Source organism: Dasypus novemcinctus, chromosome 12 (genome assembly GCF_030445035.2).
Source record: "Dasypus novemcinctus isolate mDasNov1 chromosome 12, mDasNov1.1.hap2, whole genome shotgun sequence".
NCBI classification, from domain to species: Eukaryota; Metazoa; Chordata; class Mammalia; order Cingulata; family Dasypodidae; genus Dasypus; species Dasypus novemcinctus.
The window spans coordinates 65,823,969-65,836,773 of NC_080684.1; the positions used below are offsets into that span (position 1 = coordinate 65,823,969).

The 12,805-nt window shown below is 35.3% G+C and overlaps 1 protein-coding gene across 4 annotated transcripts in view; it reads left to right on the plus strand.

Annotated features, from left to right (window-relative positions):
- The window catches only part of TMTC2 (transmembrane O-mannosyltransferase targeting cadherins 2), a 456,130-nt gene that overhangs the window by 135,027 nt on the left and 308,298 nt on the right, over positions 1 to 12,805 (plus strand). The window lies entirely within an intron of this gene.

Below are 12,805 nucleotides of genomic sequence, written 5' to 3' on the forward strand. Positions count from 1 at the left end.
TATTAGGTAAATTTAAATCATTTCAAAGTGGCCAAACAGCTAGTATTCAATCATTGAAATTAAGCTTGACTTGATTTTATTTAAAATTGAAAGACATTTATTTGATAAACATATGAAATGTGTATTCCATGTGCATCACCTGAGATCAGGAGCTGCTTTAATACTTGTTAATTCCTGAAAGTCACAGAATTCTTAGGAGACTGCCAGGAAATCTTATGGAAGCTTATGATTAGGTGGTGCTTTGGTGAAGTTTTTAGAAAGTGTGTTCTCTGAGACATGCATGAGTTTGAAATAAAATTGAGCATATGTCTGTTATCTTCCATTATCTTCCTGAGTGTATATGTAGGATGTCTTCATTTCCTAAGAACCACCAAAATCTGGTGTTTTTACTTCATATAACTTTAGGCTAAGGTTAGGACCACAGGACTTAAAATTTAAGTTCAGGAGACCTGTCAAACTCTGTAAAAGTGAATTGGACAGGCTAGCAAGTTAGTAAATTCCCAATGACTAGTTAAGTTTAGTAGAGATCAGAAAAAGTAGAGAAGATTATCCATTGGCAGGGAGATTTGCTAAGATTCTTCTAGACAAATAAAACTTTTTTCTGCTTATTCTAATCCACATTCTAGAAACAGGGTAGGATGAATTGTTGAAATGGATAAAGCACTGTATATGAACATAGGAATAAAGGTCAGAAATACCACTAATTTATTTTTCTTTATTCTATAAAAGTCTACTTTATTTTATACTTTTTACCTGGTGTCTAAGTAGTTTTCTCCTTTCTCTGAAATCATTTTGTGTTTATTTTATTTTCATCCAGTATTTTTTTTTTCAGGAGTTCAGACTGTATTTCAGTATTTCTGTGATGCTAAAATTTGACCTATATCATATAATAATTCTTGAATGTGAGTTTCTGTAAGTGGAATGACAAAGGTCATTTGTGTTGTTAAAAATCTATTGCCCTTGGCAAAGGACTAAAAGAATTTTTTTGTGTCTGTGTCAGTGTTTACTACCAGTAACTTGTTTGAATCATATTCTTCACTGTACTCATTAGGTCATTTATGTCTTCAGTCATTAAACTTTGTCTTGTTCCTCTGTGAGAGAGAGCACAGTGAAACCATAAAAGAAGAAAATGGCAAGTCAGTTACTCCATAATATGGTCTTCCTTACTTCTAAATGAGCCCATTGATGAGATAGATGACTCTGATAACTGCTGTATTTTTAAAAAGTCAACATCAGTATTTTGCTTTTCTGCACTTTCTCATTAGTAGACTCAAGCTTTATCACCCACCAGCCATTCTTGGATGTGTATGTTGACCTCTGTGATAGTTTTAGGGCTCTGATTTCTATTTCTATCTCTTCTGTCTTGGGTGGCTTTTTTTTTTTTTGATTAGGCAGCACCTTTTACTTTATATCTTAAAGAAGAAATAAGGTGGACCTGTGATTTTAAGATAGAAGTAAAATTCTTGATCTCCCCTCCCCTTGTATTTTATCAAAAGTTGCTTGCAGTTCATCTTTTCTTCAAAGAAATAGTTTTGCATTTCTAGACCTGGAGTTTTAATTTTGGACCTCCCCAGACTTATGTTTTATTCTAATAATTGCCATAAAGCTACTGACTAGCTTTTTTTTTTTTCTCTCTCTCTTCCTGGCTTTTTCGTTGTTGTTAACTTTAAGTTAATCAGCAAAAAATTAGAATTTTAAATACTTCCAGAGGAAGTATGTTAAAGAGCACTTTCTTTTGCTCATGCTCATATTGTGGCCACTTCTTTTTTTTTAAAAAGATTTATTTTTTACTTATCTTTCTCCGCTTCCACCCCCTTTCCCCACTCCCATTGTCTGCTCTCTGTTTCCATTCCCTGTGTGTTCTTCTGTGTGCACCTGCATTCTTGTCAGCAGCACTGGGAATCTGTCTCCTTTTGTTGCGTCATCTTGCTGCGTCAGCTCTCCGTGTGTGTGGCGCCACTCCTGGGCAGGCTGTGCTTTTTTCACATGTGGTGGCTCTCTTTGAGGGGCGCACTTCTTGTGCATAGGGCTCCTCTACGTGGGGGACATCCCTATGTGGCACGGCACTCCTTGCGCACATCAGCACTGAATGTGGGCCAGCTCACCACACTGGTCAGGAGGCCCTGGGTTTGAACCTTGGACCTCCTGTGTGGTAGGTGGGCACTCTATCAGTTGAGCCAAATCGGCTTCCTCACTTCTCTTGAATGTAAATTTTCTATGGTAAGTCTTGGCAAAATTAAAACTTTTTTTTTTTAACTTATAGGAGGCTAAAAGATGTTGGATGGCTTAACTTTAATGCTTCCACTCTTCCCTAATGAATATATAACAAGAATGTGCTTAATTCTACCCATGCACTTGACCAAATACCATAAACCAGGGGTTCTTAACAAGGGATCTGTGAACTTGAATTGAAGTTCAAAAATCATTATTCTTGTTGGGGCTGTGTTGGTGGGGGTGTGATGTATTTATTAAATAATACACAGTACAGTATGGACTTAGTAAGAGGTCCGTGGTTTTCACCTGGCTGGCAAAGGGGTATGTGGAACAAAAAAGGTTAAGAATCCCTGCCATAGACCATGATCCAATGGAAAGGCTAATTGCAAGGTTACCCTGGCCACCGATAACAATGAGCATGGATGCAGGTGAAGTATCTGTGTTTATTTCATGTGTACATTTGTCAAGGAAAGACATTACTTGGCTTGATTGCTTATATTTTTTGGCTCCGTGCATCTCTGTAATATTTAGTATGGCAGTGTCCGCTAATAGTTGCTGTATTAAGAATTGTCTGGGGAAATAGAACTGACAGGAGAAATCTTTAAATATGAGATTTTATAAAATTGTCTCAGGTGACTGTGGGGTACCCAAGTCAAAATTCCATAGTGCAGGCTGCAAACTGGGCACTCTGATAAAGGTTTTTGATGAATTCTCTAAGAGAAGCTGACTGGCTGAAGCAGAGATGGGAATTCTCTCCTCTAACTGCTGAAATCAGCACGTCTCCTTTCAAGTCATTCAACTGATTGGATGAGCTATCTCATTGCTAAAGGCAATCTCCTCAGTTGATTGTAGATGGAATCAGCCATTGATGCAATCAATTTACTCTAATGATTTAAGCCCACAAAATGACCTCATAGTAACTATTAGGTCAGTGCTTGCTTGCTCAAACAACTGGGTACCGTTACATGACCAAGTTGACACATATGCCTAACCATTACAGTTGCTTAATGAATACCCTGCAATGTTAAATAAGGTTTTCTAGCATTTTCAGCCATTTCTTTACTCTTTCATGTTTAGCCTGTTAGAATTTTATGATGAATTAGGGGTTTGTATTGAAAAGCTGTCATGCTAATTATAAGTTAATTTAATATGGAAAATACAAAGTGGATTGCTGGATAAATGTGCGGCTATAGACTTCATCTCAAATTTGGATAGTAGCATTTCTTAAGTTTACTTACCACTTTCATGCTTTCTAATTTTTTAGACTGCTATATAAAAATTAACTTTATAGTTCTTAATGTGAATGAACCAAATTCACAGTCAGGCAACAAAGTTAAGATCTAACTTTTCCTGAGAATTAGTTTAAAGTCGTTCTGCACTGTTTTTCACTCGATTTTTAGAAGAAAAATGATAGAATCGCAACATCTGCTATATTGCTAGAAATTATCATTTGGCTCTTGTTTGAATACTTCCTTCAGAAGGAAGATTACTATGTTGGATACAATCTCTTCCATTCTTGGACAACTCTAATTATTAGAAAAAGTTCCTTTCTACTAAAAGATAATTTTCTTCCTCGTCACTTTCAACTCTAATTTCTCTTACAACATGGTAGCTCTTTTATCAGACTCAACACCTCTCATTTCCAACTGTTTAAATAACATGGTTCCTAGATCTTTTATTTTTCTAGTATACTTCTAGATAACCTCCAGTTTGTCATAGTTCCTTTTGAAATAGGATATTCAACCTTAATTGCTTTCTAAGAAAACTGTATTTATATTTTTTATTAATTCAGTCTGTATTATTTTAACAAATCAATAATTGATCTTTAATAACCTTGTGAATAATTAAAACACTGAAGTTTTCTGCTGTCAAACTGGAGCTCCCTCATCCTTTCCTAGTATAATTAATTTGTGGACTTGGATTCTAGGCATATTCAAGTATATTAAATATCATCTTGCTTGTCTTTGTCTTTTTTAATAGCCTGTTGAAAATTTTTGAATCTTGACACAGCAAAAGGCTCCTCACTTGCCTCTTCCTTATCTTGACCTTACTTTCCTCCTTTCCTTGCCATTTTTATTTTCCTGGAACTAAAAGTTATATAGCCCGCAAGTTGAAAATATTGCCTTAATGAAACATTGATCCATGATAATGGTGACTATTTATTGATTGTAGCTCTTTTTTAAATATATTTTTTAATTCTTCTATGGTCCTATAGCCTGGTTTTACAGAGGAGGAAAATGAGGCTTGGAGAGTTTAAGCAATTTCATGTGTATGATCATTCATTCAATAATATAGTCATTCAACAAGTTGTTTACTGGATAACTGCCATGTGATAGAAACATGGAAGTTTTTAAAAAGACAGATGTGGCCCCTGCTTTGTAGCTCTTACAAGTTGCTGTAAAATTTTCATCAAAAGTACTCTATTATAGCCTGCATTTCTCCCTTTTTGGAGAGAGAGGGGGTATCTGTAAAGATATCACCTACTAACACTTAATTGTATTGCTAACAAATGTATTACTCCCCAGGCATGCAAATCTAACCGTACCAGCCTGTGAACCAAGTAAAATATTCTTGGCTGATTTTGTGGCATACCTGATTTTCAGTGTTCATTTCCTTTGAAATTCTCAGTAGCAAATGGAAAATCTGAGAGTGTTACAAAAAAAGAGTTGATATTTTTCTACAATATTTTCATGAAAATGCTTGTATTTATCCTTCCATGGTACAGTCATTTTGTCCTTGGTGCACCTGGATTTGTTGTAGTATGTGGCATTCTTGGTTCCCCGTGTGGTCTGCTAGCTCCAGCTGAATAAGTTATCGTAATAATCCGTGCTCATCCTGGGACTGATCCAGCCTGGGGGGCTCATCCTGGGACTGATCCAGCCTGGGGGCAGGTATGGGAGAAAATACTAGAAAAAGATGAAATTCCACACCCCTCCCCCCCCCCAAAATAAAGAATGTGGCATAAAAAAGCCTTCTTTGGAATGAATGGTGTTAACAGATAGCCTAGAATCTTCTTCATTGGAGCATTTTAACTTTTACTTCAGTGTTGTTCTATGGGGCTGAAATGAACCTGTTGGAGTTCCTTTTTTATTTGGTGTTTCTGGGAAATGAGATATTCCAAAATTAATTCCATAAATTAATTCTCAGTACTTTAATATCATTGTTTCATTTTTCTTAATCTTTTAATTTGATAAGTTGGTGAAAATTTTTCTAAAATGTATTCCATGGTTACCTTCATAATTAAAGTAGATTGGATTTTTTCTTTCATACACTCATTACCAAGATTATGATCATGAATGTAGTATTTTTCAGTAACATGTAGATGCATTGATGCATTCAGGAGCTTGCTTTGTGTATAGGGAATTTTTTCCCTGTATGAAATGGTCCCAGAATGTTTTATTTTGTGTGTTGTGTGTGTGTATGTGCATGTATTTCCTTCTTAATTAAGCTGCCAGGTGTTACTTCTTGTTGTTCATACAAGTACCATACTAGACTTCTCACATTTCCTGATTTGTTAAATCTAATTTGCCATGAAATGAAAAATAAAAGCCTTCAGTTTGTTAGTATTTTCTAAGTGTCAGGGTGGACAATTATTAGCATAGTTGTTTTCCTTGGCTTAAGGATAGATGGGTAAAAATCTCCAGTTGAAGAATACATTTGGACCTATTGTTAATTCCTAGTTCTAATACTGGCTATCATTCAGTACTTTCTCATGGAACCCAGTTAGCCCTGCTCTGGTGACAGAGGTGGGTAGATATTTCTTCTTTGGCCCTTACGTTCTAATCCTGGATTTCTTCTTGTGCTTTCTTACCTGCTCCCTCCACCCCTCTTACTCCCCCTGCCCCCAAATAAAAAAAGAGAAAGAGTAATGTGTAAATATTAAACCTTGGTGTATGTATTAGTTTTTATCCCTTCTATTAACAAATATTCTTTTGGTTCTTATAATTTGTACTGCAAAAACTTGAACTTTGAGAAGAGAATCCATAATAGTTAATGCAGTGGGCTGAGTCCATTAGTGGAGCCCAGAGCTCTCCTTGGCCAATAAGGTTTGTTGGCCAGGCTAGTCAGGCTATGGCCTTGATATACAAATACCAATGTAAACTATAAATTAGAATAATTTGATTCCTTACCTATTTGAGTGAACATGTATCAGGCACTCAGTAAAAGTGTGCTGAATGAATGGAAATGATATTTTGCTTAGGCTGTTTGGATGAAAATTAATTTACATAACATCAGTGTATGCAGAAAAGGTTTGATGCCATTGTTTTATAAAAGGAAGAGGTACAGAATTCATAGATTACAAAGAAGTTAGTGGGAATTTGCTATGTCTGTAAAAATTTAGTAAAATTAATAAAATTAAATGGCCTGGGAAATGCTATTTGTTAAGATAATTGAAATTTGCATTATTTTAAACTCTCTAGTTAAGTAACAGGAAGGCTAATTGTCCATGGGATATTTTTCAGGAAATATGAGTCAGCCAAAGGGGTGCTGATGCAAAATACCAGAAATCTAGTGGCTTTTATAAAGGGTATTTATTTGGGGTAAAAACTTGAGTTACAAGGTCCTAAAGAGTCCAACTCAGGGTTGTTCTCTCACCTAAGTAATTTGCTACATGTTGAAGCAAGATGGTCGCTGATCTTTGCTTGGTCTCTCCTTCCCCTTCTGGGACTCCTGCTACCTCTTGAGGCTTCATGGGCCCAGGTTCTTACCGACCTCAGCTGAAAGCTGGTATAGGGTGCCTCTCTCAGCTGCTCAGCTGCCAACTATCAGGCAAATGGCTCATCTCTCTTTGGGCTTTAACCATTTGAGCCTTCTCTCCTCCGGCATCTTTGGAGCTCTCTCCACCATGTGTCTTCTAGAGTGAGTGTCTGGGACTCAACCCTGAGTCACGCTCTACTGACAAGGTCCAATCAAAGCCCTAATTTTAACATAATTTAATCTTAAAGACATCTCGGCTGAATCAAAAACAATCAAAGGATTTCACACTCAGAGGAACAGACCAGCTTACAAACATAATCCTTATCTTTTTTGGAATTCATAAATAATCTCAAACTGCCACATCATCTATTAAAAATATATACCTAAGCAGTTTAGAATCCAGTTTATAAGTTTGTGATGAATCCCTTGCTTGGGCAGAAGAAGTAAGAAACTTAAGAGAACTTTTTTTCTGAAGTTGATGTAAAGGTGACATCTGAAGCAATTTCTATTTTAATATTTATCATTGTTTTAAGTTATTAAGCACTGGAAACAGAGACAAATACTTACAATGGGACAAAACACAATTGGAAATGCGAGGTGGGGGGTGTATCCTCTTTTCTCCTTTTCCCCCCGGAACCTGAATGGTAAGGGCAGGCAGGACCCTGGTCCACTAAGCAGTGGGAATAGATAGGGAATCAGTGTAGAACCTAGAAACATGGTTGGAACAGTGCTGCTGTTTTAAAAGTAACTTCAATTTCTCAATTCAGGCAAAGTGCCTTTAGTTCTTCACATTTAGTTTCTCCTGTCACTGGTCTTTCCTTTTCTGCTTTTTGGGCATGTTACAGATAATTGCTTCCTTTTCTATTCTCTTTCCTATTCTCCCTCTCTTCCAGATAGTTGGTCTGTTCACCATCTCCCCAGCCTGGTAGGGTAAAAAAAAAAAACTATTAAAAAATGAAAACACTCCTAAATCTGTGTGTATATATATTTACCATCTATTTTACAAGCATAATTACTCAAAGAATTAGATACTTTGTGATAGGCTTACCCTAAGAAAAAGAAATATTTCTACCTTATTTGCCATAAGTACTTTTCTTTTCCTGTTTGGAGAAGGTTTTATATTTTTGTTACTTTTCCTTAATGTATTTTTCCAATATATACACTGTGTGATGGTTAATTTCATGTGTCAGTTTGGCCAGGTTATGGTGGCCAGTTGTTTGGTTAAGCAAGTACTGGCCTGATTGTTACTCTGAGAATATTTTGTAGATGGATTTAAATTATTAGTCAGTTGATTGCATCTACAGCTGATTGCATCTACAGTCAATAAAGGAGATTGCCTTCAGCATGCAGAAGAAGAATTTCTCCCTACTTCAGCCAGCCAGCTTTTCCTGAAGGATTCAATGTCATCTTTATTGACATTTCCAACTTCCTGTTTGCCTGATCGAATTTGGACTGGCCAATCCCCATGGTCACATGAGCCAGTTCCTATAATAAGTCTCTTTATATACCTGTATCCTGACTATCCTATTTCTTGGTAGTGCCCTGACTAAATACACTCTGTAACAGAAAACAATAACCCACCAGGTTGGTGGAGATTGACTGAGACTCTTTAATATGTGTAAGTTGGAGAGTACATAGACATAAATAGTAAATATTTGAAATTTGTGCCAGTGTTTTAAAAAAAAAAAACTTATGATGGTATAGTAAAGTAAGTGAAGGCCAGTAGATGATGCTGGGTTTGGATAAACTTATCCACATCAGTTTTATCTCTGAATTTTAATTTTTAAAAATTGTGTTCGATGAGTGGGCTCATTAATATAGCAGGAAGTAAAATTTGAATTTTCTTTTCATGCAGTGAAAGAAGTTGGTAAATGAGTACATGTTGCTTTGTGGTTTGAGCCTCAATAACAGTATTGTATTTTTCCTTATATATCCTCCCATTTCATGGAGATTTTAGATTAAAAGGGTAGGTATGATAGAGGCTTATGTGGGAGCACATGGTTGTGCTTTTTATTTTAATACATTAGAACTCTGGAATACATAGTGTATTATCCCAGTGAAGGCTTTACTAAATTTATATTTGTCTTCTGATTTTTAACCTTGGGCTTTTTCATCTTTTTACTCCATGCCTTTAAAGATTGTTCTTATTGCCTGCTAAGTTTTGGAGTCCAGAGTATAATTTTAATGGTCTGCTTAGAAAAGATATTTTTAATTTTGCATTCCATTTCGAATCATTTACTCACATAAAAGGACTTGCAGAGATGGAGAGCTTCAATTATGTTCATAGTAATTATCCAGCAACATTTGCTTCAAATCATTGCACATCTTTGGTGGGGTAGAAAGTATTTCTTAATTACTGGCTGGACTGATTTTTCTGTGCTTTAATGTAAGTGGCCTTGGTGACATTAAGACTTCAATGTAGTGCCCTATAATTTTATTATATGGTGAAATTATAATATAGATAATTCTCTTATTAATATAAATAAATGATCAAAAGGAAAATTAGGAGTAAGATGTAAAACTTCAAAGGAATTAAAAATCACCTAATCATGATGTCTTAATCATAGTAAGCTGGTTTTTTGTGTGGTTAAAAATGTTAGACGTAATACCTGTTTCTTTCCTCTTTCCTGTAAGAAGAGCAAGAGGGAAGCTAAGTCATTTATCAAGCACCTACCCTTTGCCGAGCAGTTTAGGAAAATGACACTCAAAGAAGTTAGGGAAGTAGGATTAGTAAGGGGATAGCTGAGAACAGGACTCATGGCTTGCTGGCAATCAAAGCTTTTATTAATCTTTGCATCAAATAATATCATCTTTTAATTACAAGAGAAATGTCTCTGTGACTTCTGAGTAGTTTGAAGATATGATTTAGTTTGGATAACCCAGGTTAAACTTGTACCTATCATTATTTTGTGAAAATAGATCATAGACCTGGAGTTGTATGAGAAACTGAAGAGAGTTTTTTGGGGACAAGGTTAACTAGTAAGCGTGTCCTTGCTCAATATAGCGTAACAGTGAAAACCTCTTAAATGCTCTCAACTCTGTATAACCTTGGTATGTATACTAGGAAGAAATATTATTTGTGAAAGAGGCAAATAATTAAGCACTTACCATGGTTGAGAGACTTTGCTTTGTTGTTTAGAGGATAAGAAAAAAAAAAAAACAGGAAAGGGGTTCTGTCTTCAAAGTATTTACAATTTAATTGGAAGAGGGGAAGGAATAACACCCATAGCCTTGGATTACCATATACATGCTGTCCAAATAATTGCTAGATGGGTAATGCAAAGCACAGATGATAGACATTGTGACTTAAGGAGGAAAAGTCCTAGATGTTAAGATAAGTTATAAAAAGACAAATTAGGATAGTTCTTATTTTAGGGGCAATAGTTTGGGAAGCTTTTTACTGCCTAGTGTGATGATTAAAATACCTGCAGAAGTATTATCATTTGTTGAAAGGCAGTAGTGTCTTCACTACTCTTCAGGGAAAAAAATGGAAAAGTAATTAGATGCAAGCATAGAACCACATTATAACAATGTGAATACTTCAGCTAATAAAGTATTTAATGTGGAGACCATGGATTATATTATTCTGAAAATGTTTTTTTTTTCTAGGTAGTAGCAGTATTCTCCATGTTAGGAAGAAAATCTGAAACTCTTTAAATTCCCGAATATTCTATGATTTTGTCAGCCTTCTTTAGTTTTTGTTTGTGTAGATTTGGCTTGTTTTACAATTGAGGAACCAGAAACATAACTGATTTCAAAAAGCTTCTCAGTGTCCTCACAAATACCCACAACCAGAAACAAACCTACTTCCTAGTGCTTGTTTTATTGTCATGATGCCGTTGCAGAAATAGAGTACTAGAATTTGAAGGGGACTCAAAACCAGCTGATCTAACCTCTTCATTTATGGATGAGAGATGGCCCTTTCCAGCACAGCTGGTAAGAGACAAATCAGGATTATCTACTAAAATTTTCTTTGAATTTAATGTTTAGAGTGGCATTTTGTTTTCATTTAAAAGGGAATTTATGCCATCCAAACTTTTAGTTTTTTGAATACCTTAAAAAATATTTTCCAGGGGAATAGATCATTGACTTTAAGAGAGGTTATCAAAGTAATCATAGTTCTATGATAGAAATTAGCAGTAATAAATATGCCATTAGCTAATTTTGGCAAGTGTTGCCTCTAATTGATCTATATTACTTTTAAAAAAATTATACCTAATGCTATTTGCATATAATTATTATTTTCCTTTTTTATTTAACCCCTTAACCTTAAGAAGATTATATGAGCCCATATTTGTAAAGTTCTTAGAACACTGTCTGGCACATTAGCTATAAAAATGTTTGTTGAATGAATAATAAATATTAAATGTAAAGTTAATAAATATAAAGATAAATAAATTAATAAAATTAAATATTGAATAGTCCATGATTTATGCTTTGTGTTTCTTCGGTGAGAGGAGATAAAAAATTTTAAGAACCCCAATTTTCTGAATTGTCAAATTAAAACATGTAGTTTATAAATATGAAATGATTGTTCTTGTAAAAGGTAGTTAACTCTTTGCCTTTATTCTTCCCTAGTTTATTTTAATTCAACTATTGTTATTTTGAAAACATAGTAAAGTAAATGTCAGTGAAAATATAGACTGTGCATATATCAGGGCAGAATAATTGTAGTGCAGTCACGCCTCAGAATATTTGATTGAGTCATTTTTCTGAATTATGATTGCCATAATGTTATATTCATGTTCTGAAGGTTAAAAGGACCTGAATTTGTCCTGTGATATTTTCCCTATATAGATGGCAAGCCCATAATTGGCATTTCAGATGATCTTCTGTTTGATTCTTGGTATTATTTGTGATTTGTTCATTCAGCCAACATTGATGAAGTGTCTACTAAGTTTTAAACTCCACATCAATTTTGCTTTTTAATATTTTTATTGTTTTTGAAGTTCTTTGTGTACCTAATCTGTTTCAGGCACTCTTCTGTGTTCTAGGAACATAATGGTAGGAAAACAAATCATGGACCCTCCCTACCTTTACAGCCCTTCCTTGTAGTCTAATGAAAGTGACAATCATTAAGCAAACAATTATCATTGTTATGGGTGTTATCAAGAAAACAGGGAGACCTCTGAAATTTCAGGAAGGCTTTAGAAATAAACAGAATGGTGAGAGGGGTCAGCAAGATATAGTTGGTGGGGTGAGATGGTGAGATGGAAGGAATGGGTTAGAGAGGCCAGTTTTTACAAGAGAAAAGCTTGCGGGTAAGAGTGAAAGTCTGGTGTGGCTGAAGGACTGACGTTAAGTGAGAAGTGGCCTCAGATGTGGCCAGAGAAGTGAACAGTGGCTGGGTAATCCTGAGTGATAGAGGCAGTATTAATTAATTTTTTTATCCTAACAGTAGTTTGATACACTTAAAAACGTTTTAAGAAATGGAGTTGCAAGCTGAGATTTATGGCAAAATCAATATGAGAGTTAAAGAAAAGCAAAAGGTAACAAATCTGTTTAGTTTCAAAATGTTGAATGCAAGATTGGAAGGTTTGAAACAGCATTTTCACAAACTAAACTGCATTGTCTTAAACTGAATTCTGGTTTGGTTTACAATTGTGTCTTTGTGTCCCTGCTCAAGACAGTGGATGCAAAGCATTTATTGATCTGGTCTTTCCTTCCCCATTGTAAGTGTCTCTGCTGTATGGGTGTACCAGCTGTTTCACGGCTCTATTGATGCAAATCTTATCTTGTCCTTTAGTTTTGCAAATATTTCATTGGTACAAATACTAATTTACAAATAGCTGGAGATGATGTCATCTGTGGTGCTTCCCTAAAGAACAGTGTATCCTGGTAGCCTTCTTACCATCTGTCTAATAGTCTCCCAGGAGATGTAGTATGTGTCTTC